This window comes from Neomonachus schauinslandi, chromosome 15 (assembly GCF_002201575.2).
Source record: "Neomonachus schauinslandi chromosome 15, ASM220157v2, whole genome shotgun sequence".
Classification (NCBI taxonomy): domain Eukaryota; kingdom Metazoa; phylum Chordata; class Mammalia; order Carnivora; family Phocidae; genus Neomonachus; species Neomonachus schauinslandi.
The window spans coordinates 54,105,499-54,118,670 of NC_058417.1; the positions used below are offsets into that span (position 1 = coordinate 54,105,499).

A 13,172-nucleotide genomic window follows, 5' to 3' on the forward strand; every position below is an offset into this window, starting at 1 on the left:
CCCTGAGATCATGACCTGAGCCAAAGGCAGACACTTAACCGACTGAGTCACCCAGGTGCCCGTTCCTGTGCTCTTTTAAAACTCATCTGCTAGAGGAGGGAAGGGGGTTGGTGGTGGTAAAAAAACAAAAGAACAACTCTTCTGCTCTCATCAGCTGGTAATTCCTCATCCTACCAAAAGTAAACCAAATCACTCAAGACTTGGCCCTTCAGTCCTACCTTTTCCCTATTATTCTGATGATCTCGGAACCTAATAGGCACAGATAGAATCTTCCTCAGCAGGTGAGAGGAAAAGAAGAGACTGTGGATACTCACACGTGATTATTATTGCTATTACTATTATTATTTACGGCACGACAGGTCTTCTTTATTTTATTGCAATTTTTAAAAAGATTTTTATTTATTTAAGTAATCTGTACACCCAATGTGGGGCTCAAACTCATAGCCCTGAGATCAAGAGTCTTGTTCTCCCAACTGAGCCAGCCAGGTGTTCCAATTTTATTGTAATTTTAATTTTTAAAATATTTATTATTTTTAAAAAGATTTTAGTTGAGAGAGAGAGAGAGAGAGAGCACAAGCAGAGGGGAGGGGCAGAGGGAGAGAGACAAGGAGACTCCCCGTTGAGCGGGGAGCCCGACATGAGGCTCGATCCCAGGACCCTGAGATCATGACCTAAGCCAAAGGCAGACGCTCAACTGACTGAGCCACCCAGGCACCCCTATTTTTATTTTTTAAAAATATTTTATTTATTTATTTGGTGGGGGGCAGAGGGAGAGGGAGAATCTCAAGTAGACGCCACGCTGAGTGCGGAGCCCATCACAGGGCTCAATCCCATGACCCTGAGATCATGACCTGAGCCAAAATCAAGAGTCGGATGCTTAACTGACTGCGCCACCCAGGGGCCCCTTAAAGTGAAGTGTATATCGTTGACACTAATGCCTTATTATCTTCCTGTGAAAGACAGAAAACAATGTGGTAAGTGAAGTGATACTGTTGTCTGAGGGAATGAGGAGCAAACAGAGAGGATCATCATCATCAAGGATGATAGGGAGTTAGCCAGGAAGAAAGGACATGAGAGGAATTTCAGGTCCAGTGAACAGGATAAACTGAGGCCTGGGGATGGGAGATAGCATGTGAGGCTGGGGTAGGGGAAGGGACTGAGGATACAGATGGGGAAAGGAAGAGGGGTCTGTCTTTTTTGGAGGAATGTTGAGAAAGAAATAGAAGTAGATGAGAAATCTCCACTGGAAGGCCTTGGTTTCCGCATCGTTTATTATTATTTTTTAAGATTTATTTATTGGAGAGAGAGAGAGAGCAGAGGGAGGGGCAGTCGGAGACGGACAGAGAGAATCTCAAGCAGACTCCACACGGAGCGCAGAGCCCAAAGTGAGGATTGATCCCACGACCCTGAGATCATGATCTGAGCCGAAATCAAGAGTTGGCTGTTTAACCGACTGAGCCACCCAGGCACCCCTCGCCTCGAGGTTATTTTGGTACAGAGACAGAGGAGGCTCCAGAAAAATGAAGGACTGGTACAGTTGCCTGGTATCGCTAGACAGCCATCAAGACATGGTCACAGGGACCTCAGAGCTGCAAAAAGTCTTGCCAGGGTGAACTTAGACTGGGTGCACTGGCATGTTTTGGCTTGATTTTCTTCTTCTGCCAAGTGTTATGCCTGGGAGTACTGACAGAGGGGATGGTCAGAGGGTGAAGGACTGTGAAACTGGTAGGCACACAGTTTAAGTTTGTTGAGTGATATTCATAAAATACAGTGGAGCAGAGAAACAAGTGTGGCCAGAGATGACTGGGGTACAGGGTGGAGCAGGGCAGGATGACTATGTTACATTTGTTCACCTTCCAAATGTAGCCATGTAAACCTTTCGGGATGAAGTGGAGAGACATAAAGCACAGGCAATTGGCTAGTTCAATTCAGCAAACATTTACTGGGTACAGGCTCTGAATAAGGTGCTGTGAGGACTGCCAGGATAAGCCAGCTGCCTTTAGGGTGCTTCAGGTCTTACAAAAATAATATCGTACAAAGCACTACTTTTGTATGGGTAGCATGGGGACACAAAGAGGCACAGCATTGGAGAGAGAATTTCAGTGACTAAAAGTCAGGGAAGTCTTTGAGGCAGGGAGTGTTGGAGGTGAATTTACAGGATGGGCGTGTATTTGAAGGTTGGCTTTATTGGTAGGAAGGAATCTTCAAAGGGTAGGAACCTCTTGGGCAAAAGAGCAGAGGTGGGAGGGCTCCAGATGCATTTAGGAGATGGTCAATCTATGTGGCTGCAGGAATAGTTTGGCCTGTGGGGAATTAGCCTGGAAACATATATCTGAGTTGATTTATGAGGGACTTTGAATGTCAGGCAGGATACAGAGATCTCTTTGTATAGATAGACATCTATTTGCAAAGATAAACTGCAGATTTTTGTGTGCATAAGGGTAACATGATTCTATCACTGTTTTAAGCAACTGCTAAAACAGTTGAAACACACAAGATTAGGTACCAAAATGTCTTCCTGTTCAGCTGAGAAGAGAGATTTTAATTACATAATTAAATTCATTAATAGGGGAAAGGGGCTCTTACTTCCCAGGGCCAGCCATGACCCTCTTCTGATTTTATAAACAGATCGAAAAACAAGACACAAAAAACCAAGTCTCCAGATTTCCATCTCTGGGAAAACTGAAGTAAATACTGACACAGGCTCGCACTGTTTTCCCAAGAGAGCTCTCCCAAGCGATTTCTTTAATTATCTAGGGGGAAAAAAAAATTTTTTTTTAACTTGTTTTTCCCTTTAGAGTACAGCTGAGCTGAAGGGAAAACTGAAGTATTGCCTTAGGTTTTCCAGCTTTGGTTTGGTTGCAGTATTAGTCTCTGGGGGACTCTCTCCGAGGTCTCTGAGCTAGGTGTCTCTAGGCATTTATTTGTTCACAGCAACAAGAGGGGAGCTTAGAAGATGTAGGAGATAGTGGCGTTCTACAAAAGGGCTGATTTTTAAAAGAAAAATCACTTGGGCGGGGCTCTATCTTTTTGGGATATACGTAGGAAAAGTAATTGAGGTGGAAGCCGTTACCCTCGCCTCTAGTCAGGGCCTCTGCACCTGAAAACGCCAGAGGAACACACCCACGCATGGACAGTGGGTCCCTACTCTCCCGCCGGTATCACTCGGCCCTTAATTCCGCCAGGCTCCCAGAGGGACTGTTTCAGCTACAGCCTAGCGCTCCCCACAGCCAGTAAGAAGCCAGGAATCTCCACCCGTCTCGGATTTCCACCAATCGGCGTCCAGAACTTTAGCCTGCTAGCGGCGTCTGGGTTGTCCGAGGAGGGCGGCAAGCCCCCTTAGCGTTGCCAGCAACGGACATGGCCGCGGCCCCTGGAGGAGGGGACGCGAAGTGAGGAGGGGGCAGGGAGGGAAGAGGACGCGGGCGAGGAAGACAGGCCCCCGGGCCCCGGTAAGTACGAGAAGGCCCGTGGCCCGAAGCAAGGGGGGCAGGGAAGCAAGGGGGCGTGGGGCTCGGCCTTCACGCCCTCTGGATTCTTGGCCAAAGAGAGAGGAGTCTGGGGTGTGCACCCAAGAATTGGCCTCGGGGGATCTCTTCGAAGGGGGAGTCAAGGGACGGGCTCTTGCCTCCAGCTCCTGGCCGTTTCCTTTCCTCAGGTGCTCACACTTGCCCTCGGTCCTCGCTTGGCCCTTTGGGGCTCCCGCGTCAGATCGAAGCCTCCTGCCAACAATGAATCCCTGTCCCTGTCTTGTGGTGTCTGGGCCCTGGCTCAGGGGGCTTCCAACGCCGACGCCCAGCGTATTTACGGGCCTCTGGGGACCCGCATCCCCGGCCCCAGTTCAGACCGTTGTGCCCCTCGCGCGCGCTCTCAGCTGCTGCCCGGGCCCTCGTGCTGACCGCGCGTCCCGAGTCCAGGCGGATGGAGCCGAAGGGCCTTAACCCAGAGCGGCGACCGTGCAGCTGGAGCGTGCCCTGCCCTTTTTTTTTCTTTCCGTCTTTCCAGAAACGTTTAAAGACTCCTTAGAAGCAACTATAGGAACATACTTGCCATCCTGCAAACCGACTGCCGTGCTGTGCGCTGTGCCCTCCTTCCCCAGCCGCACACCCCTGAAGTCCAGTCTCGCAGTCCCTCGCGTGCCACGATGTGAGCCCCTGCCGGGTGCCGGGTGCCAGATGCCAGGGAAACCCTGCCCTTCTTTCATTGGTGTGGAACCACAGGCTGCACTTTGGCGTGTTCGTTGATTTGGTCACGTGCTGCTGCATCCCACCCTCTCTTCCGAGTTTTTGTGTGGCTCTAGGGGAAAAAAGGAGGGAGCTTTGTACTGAATCTAGTTTTCCTTCAAGCCTGTGATTTTTGCATCGGAGGAGATGAGAGTTTTCTCATGCTTTGTCCAACGCACTCAGCTGCAGCGACATACTTCAGTCATTCCCCGGGGTACTCTTAGACGGTGGAAGTGGGGAGGGAGGAGTTTTCACGTTTTTATTTTACAAAGGTGGAGCGTAACTTTTGGGAGAGGCAAAGGGGCAGGGCCAGGGTCACCTGGAGTCAGGACTGGAACTTTGAAGTCTAGATTCTTAAGTTCTTTGTCCACCAGATCAGTTGTTTTCTAGGTGTGATTGAGAAATCAAGTTCCTTAACTTCTCTGAGCTTCTTGCAGAGTGATGGCTTGCATTAGAGATAGTATGTGGAGGATCTCTATCTCTAGGTATATATAGCACGGGGGCTAGCACTTCCTAGGTTCTTAATACATTTTTGCATTCATTATTTGTAAGTAACGAGCAGGTATTCCCTGACTGATTTCTTGTATTAATATTTATTGTGGTCTTTCTATATATTTTGGGGTGAAATAATTTCAATGATTATCATTTGAGAGGGCAGGAAGGCAAGGAGTCAGAGCAAGGTAGCCTCTTCCTCCGTTTTTTGGGGGAAACAATTATAATGTTGTTGTAGTGTTATTAATGGGGATGGGTTTTTTATAAGAACAGTGTGGAGGCAGAAAAAGCTTGAGAACCACGGAAGGAAGAAGTGCCACTCTGGTATGTCTTTATGGTAATCTTGGCAAAAGAAGGGCTGATCTTAGTATTCTTTTTTTTTTTTTAAAGATTTTATTTATTTATTTGAGAGAGAGAGTATGAGAGAGAGCACATGAGAGGGGGGAGGGTCAGAGGGAGAAGCAGACTCCCTGCCAAGCAGGGAGCCCGATGCGGGACTCGATCCCGGGACTCCAGGATCATGACCTGAGCCGAAGGCAGTCGCTCAACCAACTGAGCCACCCAGGCGCCCCTGATCTTAGTATTCTAACAGGTAGTTTTAATTTTTTTTTTTTTATTATGCAATGACACAGGTAAGGTTCTTATCTAGAATCAAATAAAAATGGCCCATGGAATAAAAAAGTGTGCAAATCACTCTACAGATCAGAACACATCAGAATGTAGCCTATTATTAACCCTGGAACAGGGGCAGCATGTTCAAATAAAATCCACAAATTCTCTGTAGTCTTATTTTAGCTGCTGTTAGCTTTAACTTCCTTGTTCACTGGTTCTTTTTGTTAGAACTTCAAATAGAGAAACTGGTGGATACCACAGAACAGTTCCTTCACTAGGGAGGTGAAGTACAAACCATCCCCTTGATAATCAGCTGCCAAATAATTGAGAGTTAACTGCCCTTGAACTTCCCCCCACCCCTACCCTGCCCCTTGTTTTTGTGGTGACCCGACATCAGAAGATTAGACAGGGAGAGAGCCAGGGCTGGGCAGTGAGATGGAAGAAAACAGAAAGCCCTTCACATTTCTATTTTGAGGAGTTGCTAGGGAGTGCCAGGTCCAAGTGTTGAGAATCAGCCTTTTGGAAAGCTTAACTCCTGCCGAACTAATGAGAAGTGAAGGTCATGATCCTTTGGTTCTTCCCCACTGCTCTTTCCCTAACATTGGCCTTGGGAAGCAATTTCTAGGGAGAGGGAGGAGCGCTAGTGTAAATACTACCTATACCGGAGGTTTTCTTGAACCTTACCTGGTGAGAGGAGGATGAGCTCTTTTTTTTTTTTAAAGATTTTTTTATTCATTTATTTGACAGAGAGAGAGAGAGAACAAGTAGGCAGAGAGGCAGGCAGAGGGAGAGGGAGAAGCAGGCTCTCCGCTGAACAGGGAGCCGGATGCGGGGCTCGATCCCAGGACCCCGGGATCATGACCCGAGCCGAAGGCAGCGGCTCAACCGACTGAGCCACCCAGGCGCTCCAAGGAGGATGAGCTCTTACAAGCAGTCCGAGTTGGAAAGACCCAAAGCCTCTAAAGCCATTCCTGTTCAAGTGAGAAGGTTCTAGGTCATGGGTGGCACTTCTCCACTGGTAAATGTGTGTCAATATTTTTTATCTTGTTACTGTGTCAGTGTTATTTCCTTGAGAGTGTCTTTCTTTACCTAAAAGCTAGGCTCCTTTAAAAACATTGTTTGAACCCTGGTTTCCAAGCCTGGATTTGTTTTTAGTAGCACAGGTGAACTAAAGGGTAGGCCAGAGCTACAGCAGGAATGTTTTTCTTCTGGAACTGACCCGCCAGCCAGAATGTGTGGTTTGGTGATCAGGGGTTTGTGTAATAATAAGCTTTGCCTGTGGCTGCTGAGACAGGAGGAAACAGTATTGGTCACATGGCACGGCAAGTAGGGTAAGGACCAGATTTAGACCCGCCAGGATGCCTGTCTCAAGCTGGGCCCATCTCACACTGATTGCTTTGGGTTTCCCTAGCCTCGGAGACCCAAGTGGTGGGGGAGCCGGGGGTGCCCAAAGGAAGGAGACCCTTTCAGGGCTTACAGCGGCCTTTGGGAAACCAGAAATCTTAGTGTAATTATATGATCCCAGTTTTCTTAATTTCAGGATCCTTTTGAGAAAGAGATGCGTGATAGCAATATCCATTAGTAGGGAGGTGAACAGAAAAATATTGGGAGATACTTGGAAAAGATATACACTGGAGAGAAAATCAAAGGTGTGTTTGAAAGAGCATCTATATCCTTAAAGGGGAGAATATTGCTTAGTAACATAAACCACAGCGAATTGCAAAATCAGAATCAGAAGTTAGTGATTTTTTGTTATTGTAGAAAAATATACATAACATAAAATCGATGATTTTAACCAATTCAGTGGCATAAAGTATATTGACACTGTAGTTTAACCATCCGCGCCATCCATCTCCAGAACTTTTTCATCTGCCCAAACCGAAACTCTGTCCCCATTAGCACTACATCTTCATCTCCCCTCCTGCCCCCAGGCCCTGGAAACCACCATTCTACTTGCTGTCTGTATGAGTTTGCTTACTCCAGGAACCTCAAATAACAGGAATCCCACAACATTTGTCCTTGTGTAAGGTCATTAAGGTTTATCCATGTCGTAGCATATAGCAGAATATTCTTCCTTTTTAAGGTGGAGTAATATTCCATTGTACGTGTGGACCACATTTTATTTATCCATTCATCTATTGATGGACACTTGGGTCGCTCCCACCTTTTGGCTATTGTGAATAATGCTGCTATGCACATGGGGGTACAAATAGTTGTTGGAGTCCCTGTTTTCACTTCATCTGGGCATATATCCAGAAGTGCGAGGCTGCTAACTTTCTAAAGATACATTTGATACATTCACATGGTTTGAAAATCAAAAGGTACAGAAATATATACAGTCAAATTTCTCCCCTCCCACTCTTGTCTCCAGCCACTCAGTTCCAACTTAATAGTTTTTTCTTTTGTGGGATGTACTTTTGATATTTAAGAAATCTAAACCAAAGTCACCAAGATTTTCTCCTATCTTTTCTTATAATTTTACATTTAGGTGTAGGATCCATTGTTAGTTAATTTTTGTATATAGTGCAAGCTGTATTTCCAAGTTCTTTTTTTTTAAATCTGAATGTTCAATTTTTCCAGTGCAGTCTGTTGAAAAGACTACCTTTTCTCCATCGAACTGCCTTTGCAGCCTTCTCAAAAATCGATTGACCATATATATCTGCATCTATTTTTGGATTTTCTATTACCAAGTCAATACCACATTGCCTTAATTACTGTGGCTTTATAAGCCTTGAAGTCGGTGGTGAAGGCCTTCCAAACTTTGTTCTCTTGGGGTAGTCTAATGTGGATGTCTCTTATTATAAGTGGAACTGAGCATCTTTTCATGTGTAGAAGTTGCTGGATTTCTTGATCTCCTTGTCTCTCAGGGTTAGAAGACGTCATAAAAGGTTATCTCTTATTTGCTACCTGATGTATTTATTATCTCCATAATTTCCCAGCCTCGGCTTGGATCCCTCTAGTGCTGGGGAGCTCGTTGCCGCTCAGGGCAGCCTGTTCCATTTTTTTATACAGCTCCAATTACGTAAAAGATATCGCTCGGGGTGCCTGGGTGGCTCAGTCATTAAGCATCTGCCTTTGGCTCAGGTCATGATCCCAGGGTTCTGGGATTGAGCCCCGCATCGGGCTCCCTGCTTTGCAGGAAGCGTGCTTCTCCCTCTCCCACTCCCCCTGCTTGTGTTCCCTCTCTCGCTGTGTGTCTCTCTGTCAAATAAATAAAAAATAAAATCTTAAAAAAAAAAATATTGATTAGGATGCCACCAAGGATAGAACCCTGAGGCTTGTTATTAAAAACCTCCCTCCAGCTGAAATCAGTCCATCAGTTAGTACCCTTTGGGCACAGTGACTCAGCTGAATGCAGTCCACCCCATTGTGTTTTCGGTGGAAAGCACAGCTAATGAAGGTTGTGTTGGAAGGAATTAGCAGGACAGCCAACTCCTCAGCTCACCCTCAACCTGAACCTTGGGCACCCCCTTAGCTCCTTTTTTTTTTTTTTTTAAAGATTTTATTTATTTATTTGACAGAGAGAGGCACAGTGAGAGAGGGAACACAAGCAGGGGGAGTGGGAGAGGGAGAAGCAGGCTTCCTGCTGAGCAGGGAGCCCGATGCGGGGCTCGATCCCAGGACCCTGAGATCATGACTGGAGCTGAAGGCAGACGCTTAACGACTGAGCCACCCAGGTGCCCCGCCTTAGCTCTTTTTTTATTTTTAATTTTTTTTTAAAGATTTTATTTATTTATTTGACAGAGAGATAGCGACAGCAGGAACACAAGCAGGGGGAGTGGGAGAGGGAGAAGCAGGCTTCCTGCTGAGCAGGGAGCCCAAAACGGGGCTCGATCCCAGGACCCTGGGATCATGACCTGAGCCCAAGGCAGACGCTTAACAACTGAGCCACCCGGGCGCCCCCCTTAGCTCTTTCTGATGCTGGTTCTGAACTTGGCAGCAGGAAGCATCCATCCCTTTGTTTCCACGGCCTACTATGCTGCCTTTGTCTAGAGACTCGTCATGGCAAACCAAGATTACTATAATTTTCTTCTACTTCTTCTGCCTGTAATTTCTTTCCCTTCCCCCTCTGATCCATTCTCTACCCTCTTAAAATACTGGGACCCTCTCAGGAACCTTCGGTGACTCCCCACAGTCACTTTTTTTTTTTTTTTAAAGATTTTATTTATTTGACAGAGAGAGACACAGCGAGAGAGGGAACACAAGCAGGGGGAGTGGGAGAGAGAGAAGCAGGCTTCCCACGGATAGGACCCTGGGATCATGACCTGAGCCGAAGGCAGACGCTTAACGACTGAGCCACCCAGGCGCCCCTCCCCACGGTCACTTTGTTTTGGCCTCCATACGCCTGGGCATTTTGGCTCCTGATTTCCTGCTTGATGTCGTCCTTCATTTCTTCTCTTATACTTAGGTCTTCTGCTCTAATTGAACAGATCAGATCACCATCTTTCTTTTTTTTAGCAGGTTCCACGCCCTGAGATCAAGATCTGAGCTGAGATCAAGAGTCGGACTCTTAACCGACTGAGCCACCTGGGCGCCCCAGATCACCATCTTTCAAAAAGGCTCCATGCTTTTCTTCCTCGGTGCCTTGGTTGAGACCTCTAGTTCTTGCTGTGGTTGTTTTCCCTCTTCTTGCTCTGAGGCTTTCCTAAGTGCACTGCTTGGGCCTTGGCCGGCTGCTGCTGCTACTCCTGCTGCTGCTGCTGCTTTTTAAGATTTTATTTATTTAGGGGCGCCTGGCTGGCTCAGTGGTTAAGCGTCTGCCTTCGGCTCAGGTCCTGATCTCCGGGTCCGGGGATCGAGCCCTGCATCGGGCTCCCGGCTCAGTGGGGAGCCTGCTTCTCCCTCTACCTCTCTCTTCTACTCACATACTCTCTCTCAAATGAATTAATAAAATCGTTTTTGAAAATTTATTTATTTATTTATTTAGCGTGAGCTGGGGGAGGGGCAGAAGGGAGAGGGAGAAAGAATCTCAAGCAGACTCCAAGCAGACTCCAAGCTGAGCGTGGAGCCTGAAGCACAGCTCGATCCCACAACCCTGAGATCATGACCTGAGCCAAAATCAAGAGTCAGCTGCTCAACCAACTGCGCCACCCAGGTGCCCTGGGCCTTGGCCTCTTCTAGGAAGGGATTCCTGGCCCTCCCACCCCTGTTTGCAATTCTCATTTAGTATGTCAATGCCAACTTGAATATTAGTTATATTTTCTCAGAATCTTCAAAACCTGGCTGTATTATAAATCCCTGTTGTGAAGGGACCATGTTTTATACTTTTGTGAAAACAGGAACATTCCTTACCCTTAGTGAATGCATACAGTTATTACACACGGTAGACACTGGATAAATGTCTGTTTCCTTCATCAACCCTTCTCTTTATTATCCACCAAGACTTGCATGTGCTAGGCATTTCAGAGGTTGGTAGAACTGATTTAGTTGGATCTTAGATCCCACCTTACTTTTTAGAAATCAACCCTACCTACTGAGGCATTATTTCCACATGATAAAATGCACCTACTTGAGTATATAGTTCAAAGAATTTTGACAAATGTATACACCCTTGTAACCACCACCCACAATCAAGATATTGAACAAAAGACCCCTGTGCCCTTTGCAGTCTTTCCCTCTCCACGACCCTAGGTAACCCCTTATCTGCTTATTGTCACTATAGATTAATTTTGCCTGTTCTAAGTTTTATGGAAATGGGATCATATGCTATGTGCTCTTTTGTGCTCCTTTCACTCAGCAAATGTTTTTGAGATTCAGCCACATTGTTGTGTGTATCAATACCTCATTCTGTTTGGTTGCTGGGCAGAGTTCCATTGTATGGATATACCACAGTTCATTCACGTGTGAGTGGACATTTGGATTGTTTCCAGCTTTTGGCTATTTTGAATAAAGATGCCATGAACATTTGTATACAGTTTTTTTTGAGCAAGTATATTTTCATTACTGGGACATCTAGTGAGTGGATACTCAACTTTATCAGAAATTGCCAAAATGTCTTCCAGAGTGGGTGTACCATGTGACTTTCCACCAGCAATTTATGAGCTCATATCCTCACCAACACTAAATATTGTCAGTCTTTTTCATTGTAATCATTCTAATGGGTGTGTATTGATATTGGGGGCACCTGGGTGGCTCAGTGAGTTAAGCATCTGACTCTTAGTTTTGGCTCAGGTCATGATCTCAGGGTTATGGGATGAATATATTAATATAAATGTTAGCATTTAATTTAATTAATATTTATTTAATATTAATATTGAGTCTTCCAACCTACGAACATGGCGTATCTCTCTATTTATTTAGGTCTTGAATTTCAACAGGCCTTACATATATGTTTTTAAAAGTCATTCCTAAGTATTCGCTATATTTCATTATAGCATACAGGAATTTAATCTATATTTGTATTTTGTATTTTGACCTTGTATCTTGTAACCTTGCATACTTATTTGTTTTGTCCCTTAGAATTTTTCCTATATGATGTAGTCTTCTGCAAATAAAGACAGTTTTACATGTTTCTTTGCAATCTTTATGTCTTTCATTTATTTTTTCTTCTTCTTCTTCGTCGTCTTCTTCTTCTTTCTTCTTTCTTCTTTCTTCTTTCTTCTTTCTTCTTCTTCTTCATTTAAGTAAGCTCTAGGCCCAGCCTGAGGCTTGAACTCATGACCCCGAGATCAAGAGTCCCATACTCTACCTACTGAGCCAGCCAGGCACCCCTCTTCTCCTTCCTTTTGAGTCTTTATTCTTCACCTAGGTGGCACTTTGTTCATATTTCTCATTTCCTGGTGATAGTAATGGCAAGTATTTATTAAGACTTACTATTTGCTAACTACTGTACTGGACCCTCTGCATATAATATTTCATGTCATTCTTGTTGCTTCTTTGTGAGATAGGCATCATTCTATGAATGAGGACACTGAGGCTCAGAGAGACAAGTAATTTGCCGAGGTCACTTGGCGTTTGATACATGTTGGAGCCAGGATTTGAACCAGGGGTATCTGGCTTTGAAACCTGTGCTTTCTCTCACAACGGACCAGGGGTAGAACTGGCCCTTTAAGGATCTAGCTGCTGGTTTCAGATCAGACAGTTGAGGACAGCTCTTTCCCAGAATCCCACCTATGGAGTGATGGGAAAACAGAGACTCTTAGAAGAATGTCCTGCTCCTGGCTGCCCTCTGCACGCTGCGGTTCCAAGTCCAGCAGAGTTATTTCACTCCTGTTGTGTTGGCAGAAGGAGCCAAGCACAATCCCTATCTGGCTTCTGGTGCCTTGCCCTGTGTGGCGACTGCCTCATCCAGCCCCTGCTGGGACGGGGTGCACGGGGACCTTGAGCTGTACTCGTAAACAGGGCCTGGGCTGCGGGAGTCAGAGCGGCCTTGGGGAGATGCGCATTCGTCCTCTCAGGATCCCATTTCCGTTGGCTGCCAAAGACCAAATGTCAGTGCGTCGCGTGCGGCTGCTTCCAGCGTCCCTGTCTGCGGCTGACCCTCCGGGGCTAGCTCACTCAGCTCCGAAAGCCTCGGCTGCAGAGGGCCTGCGGGGGTCGGGAGAGACGGGGAAGCGCAGGCCCGGGGGGCAGTACTAATGCTGCCTTGTGAGGGATCACGTGGGGTTTTGGCGTGGGGTTGGTGGCCGCAGAGCCTCGGCCTCCTGGCTGGGGTCTCTGGACGCAGCTTTTTTCTTGTTTCTAGACAGCTCTTTTATGGATCAGTTCTCCTGGGCTTCTGACCAGCTCCACTTACTGAGGCTCTGCTACAGGCCCCAGAAAGAACTGCCCCTGTCAGCAGGTCAGTGCCTTCTCCACAAGTTGTCACTGGGCACCAAACCAGATTACTCAGGGGCACTCTACCCA

General features: G+C 46.4%; 1 pseudogene; it reads left to right on the forward strand.

Annotated features, from left to right (window-relative positions):
- LOC110572444 overlaps nucleotides 1–3,343 on the forward strand; it is a 14,483-nt pseudogene extending 11,140 nt beyond the window's left edge.
- The last annotated feature ends 9,829 nt before the right edge of the window (nucleotides 3,344–13,172 follow it).